Here is a 15,380-nt window from a genome sequence, read left to right on the forward strand (position 1 = left end):
CAACTCAGTGTTGTTCAGAAGCAGATTCTCTATTTGTTTAAATGTAATTATTTTAATGATTTTTATAAAGTATGTCAAAAATATAATAATATAAGTTTTGTGATGGTAGAACCTTTTAATATTTTGCTCACAGCTTTATCTCTAGTGGCTAAAACGATACCTGGGACATAGTAGACACTTGACATTTACTGACCCAATGAAACAGATTTCTCCAAATAATTAAGGTACAAAAACCAGGCTATTTTTGCCTGTTTTCTCTTCTTTCCATTGGTTTGTATTATGAAATCAAAACTAACTTCCATCTTGAGAAAGCCAACGTCATGTTTTATACACCTCTTATACACACATGTATTCTCTCACAGTTCAGCTTTTGTTTTTATTAATTTATTATATAATCATTTTTTCCTGAAGGGGCAGTAGCAATGGAATAAGGTCAAAGTATCTTCAGGGGATTATAGTTTTCACTGGCCAATGAAGTTTAAAAAGTACTCCGATGGTAGCTAAATATGTCCAAAAGCCTCTTCCCTTGTTCAATGATTTTTACTCCTCTGAGCTTAGGGTAGCTGCTTGGTAGTGTGTAACCTCTCACTTATTGTAAATCGGATCATTTATCTCACCTCCTGTTTTATTTATTCAGTCAGTGTAACTAATTTGCTCATTTGGTTTCTTGATTGTTCCACTAGAACAAAAACTTTACTGCTCAACCCAGCATCCTTAACTCTAGGTATCTTTCCATCATCATAATCCAAGCAGCTGGCCCAAGTCCTCTTTCCTACAATTCAGCAAGTATAGTGCCTTTCCTCTATCACAACACCTGGTAAAATTAGTAGTTTCAAATCCTGGCTGTCCATTAAGAATTTTCTTGGGGGAGTGCTTTGGGCACCAAAACTACACCCCAGATTAATCAAATGAAAATCTCTGGGTGTGAGGCTTAGCATCAGTCTTTGAAAATTGTGCAAATGATATTCATGTGTAGCCAAGAGTTAAGAACCACTGGGCTAAATGTTCCTACTGCCTTATCCCACCAACTTTATTGGAACACTTGTATGGTGAACCCAACCAGGATGGCACCAGAGTTCCCCACCTTCCTTAGGTACTATAATTTGGACTAACCCAGCCCTTCAGCCAGATTAGTGGCCTTATCCCCAGCCCTGTCTCTCTGTGGCTTCCTCTCTTTTCCTTATAGACATACAGTCCACCAAGTTCACATAATTTATAGCATCCTGTTACACAAATTAAATATTTTTATTGTTTTCCTTTAGTGAGAAACTTGCTTTGTTTTTATCAAACAATTCCAACTTGAATTTATTCTTTACAGCATAGCTTGAAATAAATTGTGAGCAGAAAGTTAAGCAGAAAACAAACTGGATTAATTGCAAGGGCAAAATGATTAGCTATGGAAGCCACAACTTAGAAACAAAAATGATCATGGTAAAATATGCTGCTAAAACAATTACTGTAACTTGAATACTTATCAAATAAAGTCCCCCAAACTATAATAAGAATTGAAAATAAAATTAAAATGTTCCTCTCTCCAAATATGGTTTCAGTACTTATTTGATTTCAAATACAGAGGAAATATACTTTACACTGAAAACAAATCAACTAACTAAAATAGATGGGCTTTATATATGAATAAGAGACATTAAGATATTAAGGTTTGTTTACTCTGTTTTTATCTCTCTGGACCAATTTTTTAGGAAGAATACTGTGATTAAGTCAAGTCTGCTGCCTGACATTCTCAATTCCAGCATCATAGCAATAAAGTACCTTAGCATATTAAAACAACAACAACAAAAATAAGACACTGTCCATTGGAAACTTTTTCTTTTTCTCACTCTGTCACCCAGGCTTCCAGGCTGGAATACAATGGTATAGCTTACTTTAGCCTCAAAATCCTGGGCTCAAGCAATCCTCTGGCCTCAGCCTCCTGAGTAGCTGGGACTACAGGTACATACCACCAAGCCCAGCTATTTAAATGTTTTTTTTTATGTAGAGACAGGGGTCTTGCTGTGTTGTCCAGGTTGGACTTGAACTCCTGACTTCACACAATCCTCCCACTTGGCCTTCATTGGAATACTTTTGACAATGAGTTTCAACAAAAGGAACATAAAATATAACAAAGTCCTACAAATCCTCTGATGTGAGCTTCCCCTTACATTCTAATATTTTCTTGAGTCCTCTTCTTTGCCTATTATGTTTAAAGTCAACTTAAGTAGATAAAGCTTCAAATGCAGAGTGGGATGACTTAAGAAAATAAAGGTAGAGATGACTTTAGAAAAGAAAATGAAAATGAATTTGCAGAGCCTTCAGCCAGCCACTTGGGTATATAAAGCATTGGCAAATATTAGAGATCCACTGTTTCTAATTTGAGAAACTATGGAGCAGTTCATATTCCTAAGGACTGGAAAAGAACAAATACACAGGTATTAAAAAAGTAAAAAAGATGTCCCTTCAAATAGCAGATTAATCATTTTAGCATTGCCGTTTAAAACATATATATATATATAAATGATCTCATAGCCATTATAAAACCTATAGATGCATAGAATCATGAATATTAATTAATGCGGATTTGAAAACAGCATATTACAGGTATTGATCGACTTACGACCTATGCAACTTGCGATCATTCGATTTTACGACCACAATCGCTAGCCACGACTGCTCCACGTCTGGCAGCACAAACGTTGCCCAGCTGGGCGTACGACAATGCGGACCAGCTTCCGGTAGCACTACCATCTCCGTGTGCACCATTTCAACTGTTATCCCAGACTCGGTACAGCAATTTGTGTTTTGTGTCTTGGATATTTTTCATCAAACCCCTCCCAATAAACTTCTTACACATTTCGAAGCAATGGACCCAAACATCGAACGATTTGCAAGGATTGAACGGATGGCGCACAATGTGTTTCATCCGTATCGTGGTATTTATGAAGAAAAAAAGAAACATACAATTCAGACAAAGCTCACCATGTTTATGAAAAAACCAACTCCGGTAACACCAACTGCTGCCTCAGATGACGACATCAACGATCCGCAGCCAAGCACCAGCAGCCAATAAAATGTTTTGTACATGTTTATATATTTTGATATGTTTTGCAATTGGGAAAATGTTTCCTATGGTATTTTTTACACCTGTATTTTGTATTTTTGTATGAACCTGTATTTTGTAATTTTGTATGTTTTGCAAATATTAAACCAGTCATACTGGTAATGCAGTGTTTTACTTAAACCTGACAAATGTAAAAATAAGAAACAAAATGGTCTAGAGATGATACAAATGGCATAAAATGAACAAAGAACATTATGATATATAACAATAATGAAAGAAAATTATGATAAAATATGACTTAAAGATTTTTATAACATCATTTCACAGTACTGTACATATAGCCTACTCAACTTACAACCAAATCATGTTACGACCGGTCTGTCGGAACCAATCGTGGTCGTAAGTCAAGCACTAGCTCTATGGCAATGTAACTTAATTTCATTCAATGTCTGCTTAACGGCTTAAGGGGTTTCACTGAAAAAGGGTAAAACATATTTAATCAATTTAATTCATGCAAGGCCATTCTTTCCCAGATGACATTCTCAAAATAAGATACAAAGCACAGACTTGAGTTTGGTGGCATTAATTGGACACCTCTCATGTGCTAGACATCAGCTAGACACTATCATATAACTATGTCAACGCAATCCTCTGAAATATTATCCACAACTAACAAATGTATAGATTGAGACATAAAAAGCTTGAATAGTTCATCCAAATTCATACAAATATTAAAGAAATTGATTTCAGATTCTATGTATTCTATGTATTTGGCTTTTTCCAAATACCCTTTATGAATTAGTCACACACAGAAGTTTTCTCATGCTGACTAGACACCTTACCATCTCCTCTCTGCTACCAACATTGCCATCAATATGATCACCACTACCATTTTTGCTGCTGTTGAAAGAATCTATGGATCAAACCTTTATTGTGCTGCCACAACTCCCATTGCAGAGCTTCTAACAGTTAAGTCTGAGAGGTTCTTTTTTTTTTTCACTGCTGAGGCCATGTTGGCAGATGAGATTTGCTGCCTCCATCTCTAAAGGAGCAGAAGCAAGTTCCCAGTGACTCCTGGAATTGATTAGAGTGGGAAAAGAAATGTGCCCTGAGTGTCTTTAGAACTCAAACTGTATTTTCCTAATATATACTTTGTTAACAAGGTGGTATAGGTCTAAACTACAATTAGTAACACAGGCTGGTTGCAGTGGCTCACAGCTGTAATACCAACACCTTGGGAGGCCAAGGCAGGAGGATCACTAGAGGCCACAAGTTCGAGACCAGCCTGGCCAACATGGTGAAAACCCATCTCTACTTAAAATACAAAAATTAGCCAGGTGTGGTGGCACATCCCTATAAACCCAGCTACTCAGGTGGCTGAGGCACAAGAATCACTTGAATCAGGAGGTGGAGGTAGCAGTGAGCTGAGATCATGCCACTGCACTCTAACCTGGGTGACGGAGCAAGATGATCTCTAAATAAATAAATAAATAAATAAATAAAATACAATCAGTAACATAGGCTAGTTACACTGTGAATTAGAGAGTCTGTGGGCTGACTTGCGAACTGATCCTCATTTATGATGGTGTTTCAGAAAATTCACTTTGATTTAAAATTAATTTACTTTTAAGTGAACTTCTGAAACTCAGTTCACTTTTAAGTATGGCCTATATAATCTTAGCCATATTACTTTCAGGCAGAGAGCTGAACTTTATTATTATTTTATTACTATGTATACGTGTGTCTGTGTTCTATATGTGATGTTTGGTTCTTAAATACAAGAATTGTTTTTTAAAAACAGTATCTGGAAATGTGCTTGCAAGTTATAGGCAATCAATGAATATTTAACGAATGAGTGATTTACTGGATATAACAAACAAGAATACACTGAGATTTATACATATTCAATTCCACCAATGCCATTTTCTGAAGAACTGTAATAACATCTGAAATAATCTTTACCAAGCAGGAAAAACAGATCCTGCAAAACAGGGATAAACAACCAAACGCAAGAACATCTATGTAAGATGGAGAATACGCAGGTGGGTATTCAAACAAGAAAAAGAAAGGTTACAAGATAATAACAAGATACTGTAGTGGTATTGTGAGGAGAGGGAAAGACCACGTTTCTGGGATGTGTTACAGTATAAATGGCACACATACCTAGATTTTGATTGGCCACTATAGTTTTTAAAAATTATGTGAGTAAATTAATGGAAATAATTCAGATAAGAGTGACTAAACTTAACTGTTAAAGAAATGGGAAGTGGATCTTTTGAGGATTAATATGCAGGAATTAGCCTTTATTCCATTAAAGAAGACTGCAGTATGTCTTCTGGCATATGAATGATTTTGTGATAGTACTGGTGACCAGTTATCCATCTCTCATAGAGAAAAATGCAAAAACAAATGAGGTTGTATTTATAGTAAATATTTAGCTATGCTTAATCATAAGAAATAATATCTTAACAGGTTGAAAAACCTCTCGACTATTCACTTAAGACTATGCACATTGTTTTCTTCTTCCTGGGCAAACAAATCTCTCTTTGATGTGAATGTCATAAACATTGGCCAAGGGTGCAAAGAATGAACCAGAATCAATGATTTCGTAAAGTCTCTTCCAATCTAGAATTCTAAATTTCTGTAGTGTAACAGCTTATTAGGTTGTTAGAACTAACTTAAAAAAGTACAGCAGACTGGGTAGCTCAAACTAGAGAAATGTATTGGCTCCCAGTTATGGAGGCTAGGAGTCTGAGACCAAGGTGTCAGCGGGGTTGGTTCTGTTCTAGGCCACTCTCCTTAGCTTGAGGATGTCCATCTTCTCTCTAAGTACCTTCATATCAGCTTCCCTCTATGCATGTCTGCCTCTGTGTCCAATTTCCCATTTTTATGCACTTGTCATATAGATTAGGGCCCACCCTGAGGATTTCATTTTCACTTGATTTCCTGTATAAAGATCCTATCTCACCTGGTGCAGTGGCTTATGCCTGTAATCCCAGTACTGTGGGAGGCCGAGGCAGGCAGATCACTGGATCAGGAGTTCAAGACCAGCCTGGCCAGTATGGTGAAACGCTATCTCTACTAAAAATACAAAAATTAGCTAGGCTGGTGGTGGACACCTCTAGTCCCAGCTACTTGGGAGGTTGAGGCAGAAGAATCGCTTGAACCCGGTAGGCAGTGATTGCAGTGAGCCAAGATCATACCACTGCACTCCAGCCTGGATGACAGAGCAAGACTCCATGTCAAAAAAAAAAAAAAAAAAAGATCCTATTTCCAGATAAGATCACATTTTGAGGTACTGGGGGTGCAGACACCAACCTGTCATTTTTGGAGGGATACAATTCAACTCAGAACAAGCAGTCTCACACACACATCGTCATGCTGCAGCTACATAGTATTGTCTAACGAAACAGACTGTGACCCATAGAGTTATGGCAGATTTTCTTATTGCTGAGGAATCTTAACTCCATCTTCAGTGTTATTTCACCAGTCACCTAGGCTTCCGAGATGGAATAATGTATTATGCTGCAATTAAAGATGCTGCAACTTTACATAAAAGTTTTTCCCATAATTGTTTAGTCCTCTCCCCTCAATTTTGGCATTTACTGAGGTCCCAGATATATTTAGCAGTCTTGAAATTGGAAGCATCTATGTTTCCCTCCATTCACAATGTGAAGAATTGGAGACAGGGAGAATATACCCAGGGAAGTTGCCGGAATACTTTGTACAGTCAGGTCAGCATTTCTTCTATATGCCATATATTTTCACAAAGTAGACAACGCCTATATGACAGCAAAATGGTAGATCCTGCAAGAAATGCAACAGGGCCTGGTGTTAGGTTTGGTTTCACAGAGTATATAGCACCCTCTAATTTAGCAGGAAATTACTATCTTGTAATACTGTTTTTTACTTAGGAGTTACATTGAGTTCAAAGAAGGAATTTTCCTGAGCAGCTTCCTGAATTTGACAAGATTCATTTATTCAGCTATTATGCATAGGGCACCTATTTTGTGTTCTGTGCTATGCTAGGCCCTATGAGGATATTCACTAAGGAATGTAGTTCCTATTCACAAGGAGCTTAGCAGAAAAGATAAACATGTACACAGCTAACTTGAATTCAAAGCAACATTCAATAAAAGCTTTAATAGAGATCAAAACAAAGTGCTGTGGGGCCCAGAGGAGAGAGATTAATCATGTCTGGATTTCTTAGGAATATATATTAATATCAATTTTTGGTCTTTTGCTTTTATTTAAAATTCTAGAAGGTGAACTTGGGAAAACTTTGCAGCCACATTTTGAGAACTGATCCTTGAGACCAGAACGTTAAAGCTGAGTACTGCAGTTGATGAATGCAGAGTCATATGTCTGTGTCAAATGAAAATGCTGCTGCATTAGTTCAGCAGTTCAATCAAATGTACCTAATCCTACATCAATCTAAATAGAACATAGCTATAGCTTTTCCAGGCCAAGTGTACAAAAAACCTGCCAAGAGGACAAAAACGAAGCTGAAATGACAGCCATTTCATGAAATTTGTGATGCCCAAAATACCATTTAAGTTGAGCTGCTGCTGGGACAAGAAAGAAAAAACATTTAATTAGTTGTGTGGTAGACCATTCATAATTTTCTTTGTGGGGTACAGAGGCATTTAGTCTACACTACCCATTATTATTGGCAATACTTCCTCTTGGTGAATGAACCATTTAAAAATGAAAATAAATTAAAAAGACCATGATGCTTTTCTTCATTGAAAAAGAGCAAGAAAAAAATTCAAAAGTTAAGAGGGTTCTGAAAGAAACTTCAATGGTAATGATTTCTATGGTAATCAAGATCATCAGCATATGCCTATCATAATTACATATTCCAAAGCTCAGATACAGTTATAACTCTCACTGAAATTCTATAGCTGCTAAAAAGAGAGAATTAAGATGATTGTTATCCAAATCACATGAAGCATTTTCAGAGTAAATATATAATGAAATTCTGAATACCTTTAAGAATAATTATTTGTTATAATGTTTCATAGAACCAGGATTAAAAGGGATCTCATTTAGCTCAAACTCATCAGTGAACAGAACAGGAAAATCAGGCCCAAAGGACAGGAAATTACCTGTCTGTGGTCCCTGTGGCTAATATATCTCAAACTGGAATGCAGATATTTTGCTTCCCAGTTTGTTGATCTTTCCAATATATCAATTATTTATCCCTCAAGAATACAGAATTAAGGATGTTAATTCATGTTTTGAGTATAAAAAATATAAGGCTGACTGTTACTCCAAGTTTAAATACATGAACTCTGAAGCCACACTGCTTAGATTTAAATTCTGGCATATCCACTTACTAGTTCTGTGTTTAGACAAGTACCAAATTGCCCTGTGCCTTATTTCCTCATCTGGAAAATGAAAATAATAGTATCTCCTACCTCTTAGAGTTGTTGTGAACCATAAATGAGTTAATGAGTGTGAAGTGCATAAAAATGTGCCTGAAATATATGTTTTCTTATTATTTTGATCATCTAGATCAACAATTTGAACATCTTTCCTTCTTGGGGGCATTGCCTTCTACCAGTGCCTTAGCTTAGCAAAATTTGAAAGCAACTGTGTTTATCTTTTCTGTACTCATTCTTCCTTGCTGAGCATCCTTTGGGCATCCAGTATCCTGACTATATTGTTTATATTCCATAATCGCAATGTCCTGCTTGGTTCTGTCCACCTCTGGAAGCAATTGATGTGATCAAGTTTGCCAACCTAAAGCCAGGTGTGGTGGTACACAGCTGAAATCCCAGCTAGCAGTAGACTGAGGCAGGAGGATCTCTTCAGCCCAGGAGAGCGAGGCTTCAGTGCACTATAATCACACTTGTGAATAGCCACTGCACTTCAGCCTGGGCAACATAACAAGATGCCATCTCTAGAAGACAAAACAAAACAAAGTGAAAAAAAAAAAAACCTGCCAACCATTTCTTCTTTACTAGAACTGATTCCACTACCTCAGGGGTCCATGAAGTAATATCTAAAATAATAAGGCATATTTGTTTAGTATGTTACCCTTTCAAATGATACTGTACTTTTAAGCAAGATTGTCTGTAGTGTTGTCACCTCACCAATAAGATTAATATCCACTTAGGGAATTTTAGATATAGTGATAGGACAACAGTAAGGGGAAAGGAAATCAATGACTTTTGAGTATTCTTTATGACACCTCAGTTAATTCTCAAGCATGAAATTTATTATTCTCTTCCATTTCAGAGATAAGAAGACTAAGGGTCAGACAGAGGAGATGATATAGTTAGAATCATACAACTAATACATTGAAAAAGCAGTTTGAAAATTCTGGTCTATTTGGCTCCAAAGTCCATTCTCATTATTTTTTTATAAAGAGTTATTTAATCAGTTCTCCTCAAATCATAGTAATATAGTTTGGCTTTGTGTCCCCACCAAATTCTCATCTCCATTTGTAATCCCCCCTTGTTGAGGGAGGGACATGGTGAGAGGTGATTGGATCATGAAGGTGGTTTCCCCCATGCTGTTCTTGTGATAGTGAGGGAGTTCTCACGAGGTCTGATGCTTTAAAAGCAGCAGTTTCTCCTGCACTCTGGCTCTCTCCTGCCGCCTTGTGAAGAACGTGCTTGCTTCGCCTTCATCTTCCACTATGATTGTAAGTTCCCTGAGGCCTCCCCAGCCATGCAGAACTGATAGTCAATTAAACCTCTTTCTTTTATAAATTAACCAGTCTCAGGTAGCATCTTTATAGCAGTGTGAAAATGGGATAATACACATACTATTTGTGTAAGTGGCTCTTGTGCATGTCTTAAGACTGGCTCTTTTTTCCCTAGGAACTACCGAATTTCCCTCAGTTTGGCATCACAATTCAAAATATATTAACAATCATTTCTGTACTATTTTATAAAATATGGAAAACTTAGGTACCAACTAAAATGCATAATGCACCTTACATTGCAATTTTTGAATATATATACTCTATATCAAACACGTATGTCTTTGCACATGTGAACTCTCTGTTGGTTTACCATGAACCAAAAAGATAAAGTAGAAATAAAATAGATACAATGAGTATGTTTTCAGCAAGTCAATGCATCCCCTTGGTAAGCTATTCCATAGTAGGAGTGCAAGATGTTTATATTAAACCAACAAAGTATATTCTGCACTAATTATTGACATGAAAGGAGAAAAAATATTTAAAAAGCATAAGCATAATGCTTTTGTATTAAATCTCAGATATACTGGTTGCTAAAGTGTAAGAGCTTAGCCCATGTGAAATAATCTACAAGTATGTTAATTAGCACAAATGTGTCATGAGGTTGTCCTATTCTATTCAGAAAGGCTTCAGGTTTTATATTTGGGGCAAAATTTTTTTTTTATCACAACTCTTATTCTTTGCTGAACCACCTCATTTTATAGTTCTAAGAGAAGTAAAACCAGCTGGAGGGTTTATATTGATCTATTAACTTCTCTGGAGTGTTTCCTTGATAAATGTATCTTCTTAGAGATTCTCAGAATGACTGCTGAAAAGAATATACCAAAAGTTTCATTTTACCTCCAGGGTTCATTGCATATTCTGTGAAAGTTTACTGACTGATAATAAACTATTACATGCAAAGTAATGCACTAAATATTGGGGATACAGCGGTAGTATAGATCTTAGATTGTGTATGGGAAGAAAAGTCATCTATCTAAATGACAGTTAAATCCAGAACACATAAACTAAGTGGTATAGATATTGAGTGCTCTAGATGAGGTGAATGTTTCTGCCCCTAAGGGTATCAGGATGAAAATGGGTCAGTTTTTTGTAGCTGAGTGTATTGCATGTAATTTAATTCTTACTCAACTTGTCTTCTGGATGCCCTCATGATCACATAATAAAGAAAGGTAAATGTGTTTTTTTCGAAATAAAAACTGGTTCTTTTTTTTTTTTTTTTTTTTTTTTTTTTTGACAGAGTTTCGCTCTTGTTACCCAGGCTGGAGTGCAATGGCGCGATCTCGGCTCACCGCAACCTCCGCCTCCTGGGTTCAGGCAATTCTCCTGCCTCAGCCTCCTGAGTAGCTGGGATTACAGGCACGCACCACCATGCCCAGCTAATTTTTTGTATTTTTTAGTAGAGACGGGGTTTCACCTTGTTGACCAGGATGGTCTCAATCTCTCGACCTCGTGATCCACCCGCCTCGGCCTCCCAAAGTGCTGGGATTACAGGCTTGAGCCACCGCGCCCGGCCTTAAAAACTGGTTCTATGTACAGCCAGTGGTAAGCACTGTGAAAGTAATAATTTGTAGTTTTAAAGCTCTATGTTATGAGAAGACTTTATGAATGTTAAGATGCAATGTGACACAAACCAAAAACATCCAAAGCAACAGAGAGCCAAATGAAAATGGTAACCATATTCACAGACAGACTTTCCTCTACTTTGCTACTGCCAAATGAAATATAGTATGCTACCAAGATACCTTATTCTTCAGCTGTAATGCAAGGTCATGGACAACAATGATTAAGAGAGTAGGCCTATGAGTCAGCACCAGCAATGACAAGAGGAGATATAGGGGAAAATTGGAAGAATAAATAAAAAGACTAGTCTAGCCAGAGATTATATTTAAAAGCTGGAAGACAAGAAAGTGATGTAAGAAAATCCAAACAAGTAGCCAAAGGCCAGAGATCACATAGAAATAAGGTATTAAGGCAGTGCAATGGTCCAAAGACAAGAATGCAATAAGAACAACAGAAGATTCAGAGCATTCAGAAAATAAGAATGCCAGATTTCTGAAAGAAAGATTAGTTGGCCGACTTTCTAGGCTTGGCTAGTCCTAGGCATAAATCCTGAAAGGCTGCTGCAGTCCTAAAACTTGCCATACCTGGAAGATCCTATACTTTATTCCTTCAAGGGGGAATTGCTGAAATTATACAGATTTAGGGACTTCAGAACCCTCAATTCATTATTTTGAAAAGTTAATTTGCTATTGAATTTTTAAGATAAAATCATGGAGGAGATGGTCTTTAAGGTCAGACCTTTGTTCTAACTTAGAAAATTTTATTCTTATTTAAGATTCCTCCAAAGTTACTTTGATAAAGTGGGTAAACCCCAGTGACAGCCACAAGAATTTTAAATGTCTTTTACATTTGTAAAGCAGAATAACACTGGTTATCAAATGGTTGCAAACTTCGAGTTTGGACAAAGGAGTCTGCTTGTGGTTTAGGCAAATGTTTTGGAAACTACCTCTTTCTGAATTCAACTCAAACATGATTTAGTGAATTAATCACCTCATTGATTGTCATGACACCCTTGTCATATTTAGAAATATTCCCACTGGAACACAGCCCTGAAATGTTCATAACACACAGATGGTTTTGTTGCTGTAGTGACTTCATTCCTTCATGAAGACAACATTACTAGGAATAATTTCAAAAGAAAGCAGATGAATTCGACTGGTTGGAAGATAGTGTGAGCTTTTCTTAAAGAATGTGCCAGCATCTGGGAGCCTTCATTAATCTTTAGCATACTCTATCTGTACTTTTTTCAGGCCTGAAGAAACAAAAGAAAACAAAGCACAAAACAGAGAATGGTATAAATAATACTACCCTACCCCCTTTTAGAAGCTTAGAACATCAGAAGAAATATTTACTTTCCCCAAATTGGAAGAACCCCAATTAAAATTATTCTAGCAAGTTAACCAAGTAATAAGGTACTTTTCCTTCCACCCTGCTACTGTTTTAGCAAGCACAGAGCTAAAATGTTTTGACTAATATAAATGCACTTCAGTTCTAGCTACTTATTCTCTCCATTTCACCTGAGGATTGGAGTCAGATTTGATCAAGGGATTTACTGCCACTCCAATGAGGCAGAGTGAGAATTGTTTGAGTCCCTGGCATCTTCGTGGGACTAGAAAGAAGTGTTACTTGATATACATTCTTGGCGAGTTTAACAAAGAAAAGGAGGTAAAGCTACTTATGGGAGCAATCTATTCTCATCACCAACATCAGAGACTGGTGGTCCTGATCCTGCCTTAAAGTAAAGAAAGTAAAATATAATTTCTCCTGAGATGGCGTTTCTTTTTCCAGGGGAACCAATTTACATCACTCAGATGAGCTCTTGGCTCTGATGAGAAAGCATATTTTACTCTTTTACCATAGAATAAAACTAGACTCACAACTTTTAACTTGGAAGGAACACAGGTATAATTTGATTTTGCAAAAATTACACCAATGATATACATATATATAGTATGAAGTTTGTAATAGAAAAAAAAGTCTAAAAATGCCTAATATATCATTTAGCCTAGGAGCTTCCTCAGTGGAGTTTCTCGGGTAATATGCTATATTTTGTCTTGTCTTTTAGAAAATCAAGCCTCCCTTTTACACCATATTCTGAGTTACTTACAATCTTGGAATCAGCACTTCTGATCCCCATTCCTTTTGGGCATCTAGAACATGCCTATTCAGAAATGAATAATATGTTACCCCGAAGGAGTAACGTATGCATCTCAGTACATGGTAGCACATGTGATCAAAATGCAGTTTGTCAGATGACTCCAAAACAATAGTTTTAAATCTATTTACAAAAGGAACAAGATTCCAGCTCATCTCATCCATCACTATAAAGTTTTCTAAATGCACACTCTCAGTTTCTGTACATATCTGATCCAGTCCCGGAGCAGCACGAGTCTGCAGAATATTTGTTGAGTAACACTGTTCTAAATGAAGATGCTAACAGGAAATTATATATTTTGACAAGACAAGAGGAAAGAGGAAAACAAAGGTCTCCACTGGAGCCTTAACTGCTGTCCAATGGGAAGAGTCAGCCCCAAGGAAGATGTCACAGTGGCACTGAACCCTGGGCAGAACATTAGAAATACATTGTCTATTTCATAGTCTGGCAGAAAGGCCAGCCCCTAAAATGGGAAAGGATGGCACAAATTAGTTACTGACAAACAAAGTGGATCTCAGAAAGAACATTCTCTCAGTATTTTTAGAATTCTGGGAGTCTAGGATACAAAGTTAGAAACAACTTTTGATGTAGTCATAAATAGCCATTGTAACTGTTCCAGAGTAATTAGTGGGAAGCAGAAAATACTAGTTATCCAATTTTATAACTTCTCTTTAAAACTCTTGAGCAACTGTTATAAAATATTAAATTTCCTAACACCTTTGGGCTATAATCTTGCTAGGTCTCAAAAATTAAGCAGGATTGAACTTAGGCAGAAACCAAATGAAAACAACAGAAAGAAATCCTCACATGCTGGTGTTTAAGAACATTTGAGGGAGATTAAACTACTGAGTTTCTTATTCTGAGCTAAAACATAAACGACCTTCAGAAAGATAATGTTCTCCCATCAGAAGAAACACTTTGGAAAGAATGGATGATTTCCAATCTTAAGAACCATGTAGCATCTTAGGAGTAGTAGCACATTAGCTTTATTATCGCAGAGAATCATCCAGTGGGCAAATTTGATTTAACTTCCTATGTAGATTCCCAAAACAGCAAGATTCTGCTACAGGTGTTGGAGAACACACGTAAATGCAAAATTTGATGAGAAATAAGAAAGAGACCAAAATGGAAACTGCATGGGTGCTTAGGGTGTTCATAGCTAGGTGGAGTATTTCTGTAGAGAAGCTCTTAAAGCCAGGGTCGAGACATCAAAAGGAAGGGGACTCAAGATAAAAGTAGCACCCTCCCCCAACAGGACTAACTTGTATTTCTTTAATATTTTACTTGATGAAAGACCTAATGCTTGTTCATAACTGTAAATTCTGTAATTACTGTATTACATTAGAATTACATTTGAAATAGTTTATTTCAATATGCCTGAAGGATATTACTAATAATGTCAATAATTACTCAGTATTCAGCATTTAAACAGACAAGTAGCTGAAGAGACAAGAGTTATCTTACTTCCATGCTTTTTTTTTTTTTTTTTTTTTTTTTTTTTTAAGAGATGAGGTCTCACTCTGTTGCCTAGACTGGAGTGCAGTGGTGTGATCAGAGCTCACTGCAGCCTTGAATTCCTGGGCTAGAGCAATCCTCCTGTCTCAGCCACCCAAAGTGCTGAGATTACAGTTATGAGCCACCACACCTGGACTAGGTTTTAATTTTTGACCCAACTTTTTGTTTGGGAAGTTTATTTTGTGTGGATGGTGTGCACCATGTCATATGTGAAATGAATCAGTTTATATTTAAAATTGCTCATTATTCAGGGAAGAAAAAAATAGTTCGGGCACTGAAGGTGAGTTACATATACTACCTGGCCATTCTAGATTGTATTTATTTTTATCTATTATTTATTTTGCCACATATATAATCCACAAAAACTACCTGTATAGCAA

The sequence above is a fragment of the Sapajus apella genome, unplaced genomic scaffold, assembly GCF_009761245.1.
Source record: "Sapajus apella isolate SASKATOON/1434 unplaced genomic scaffold, GSC_monkey_1.0 scaffold73, whole genome shotgun sequence".
NCBI lineage: Eukaryota > Metazoa > Chordata > Mammalia > Primates > Cebidae > Sapajus > Sapajus apella.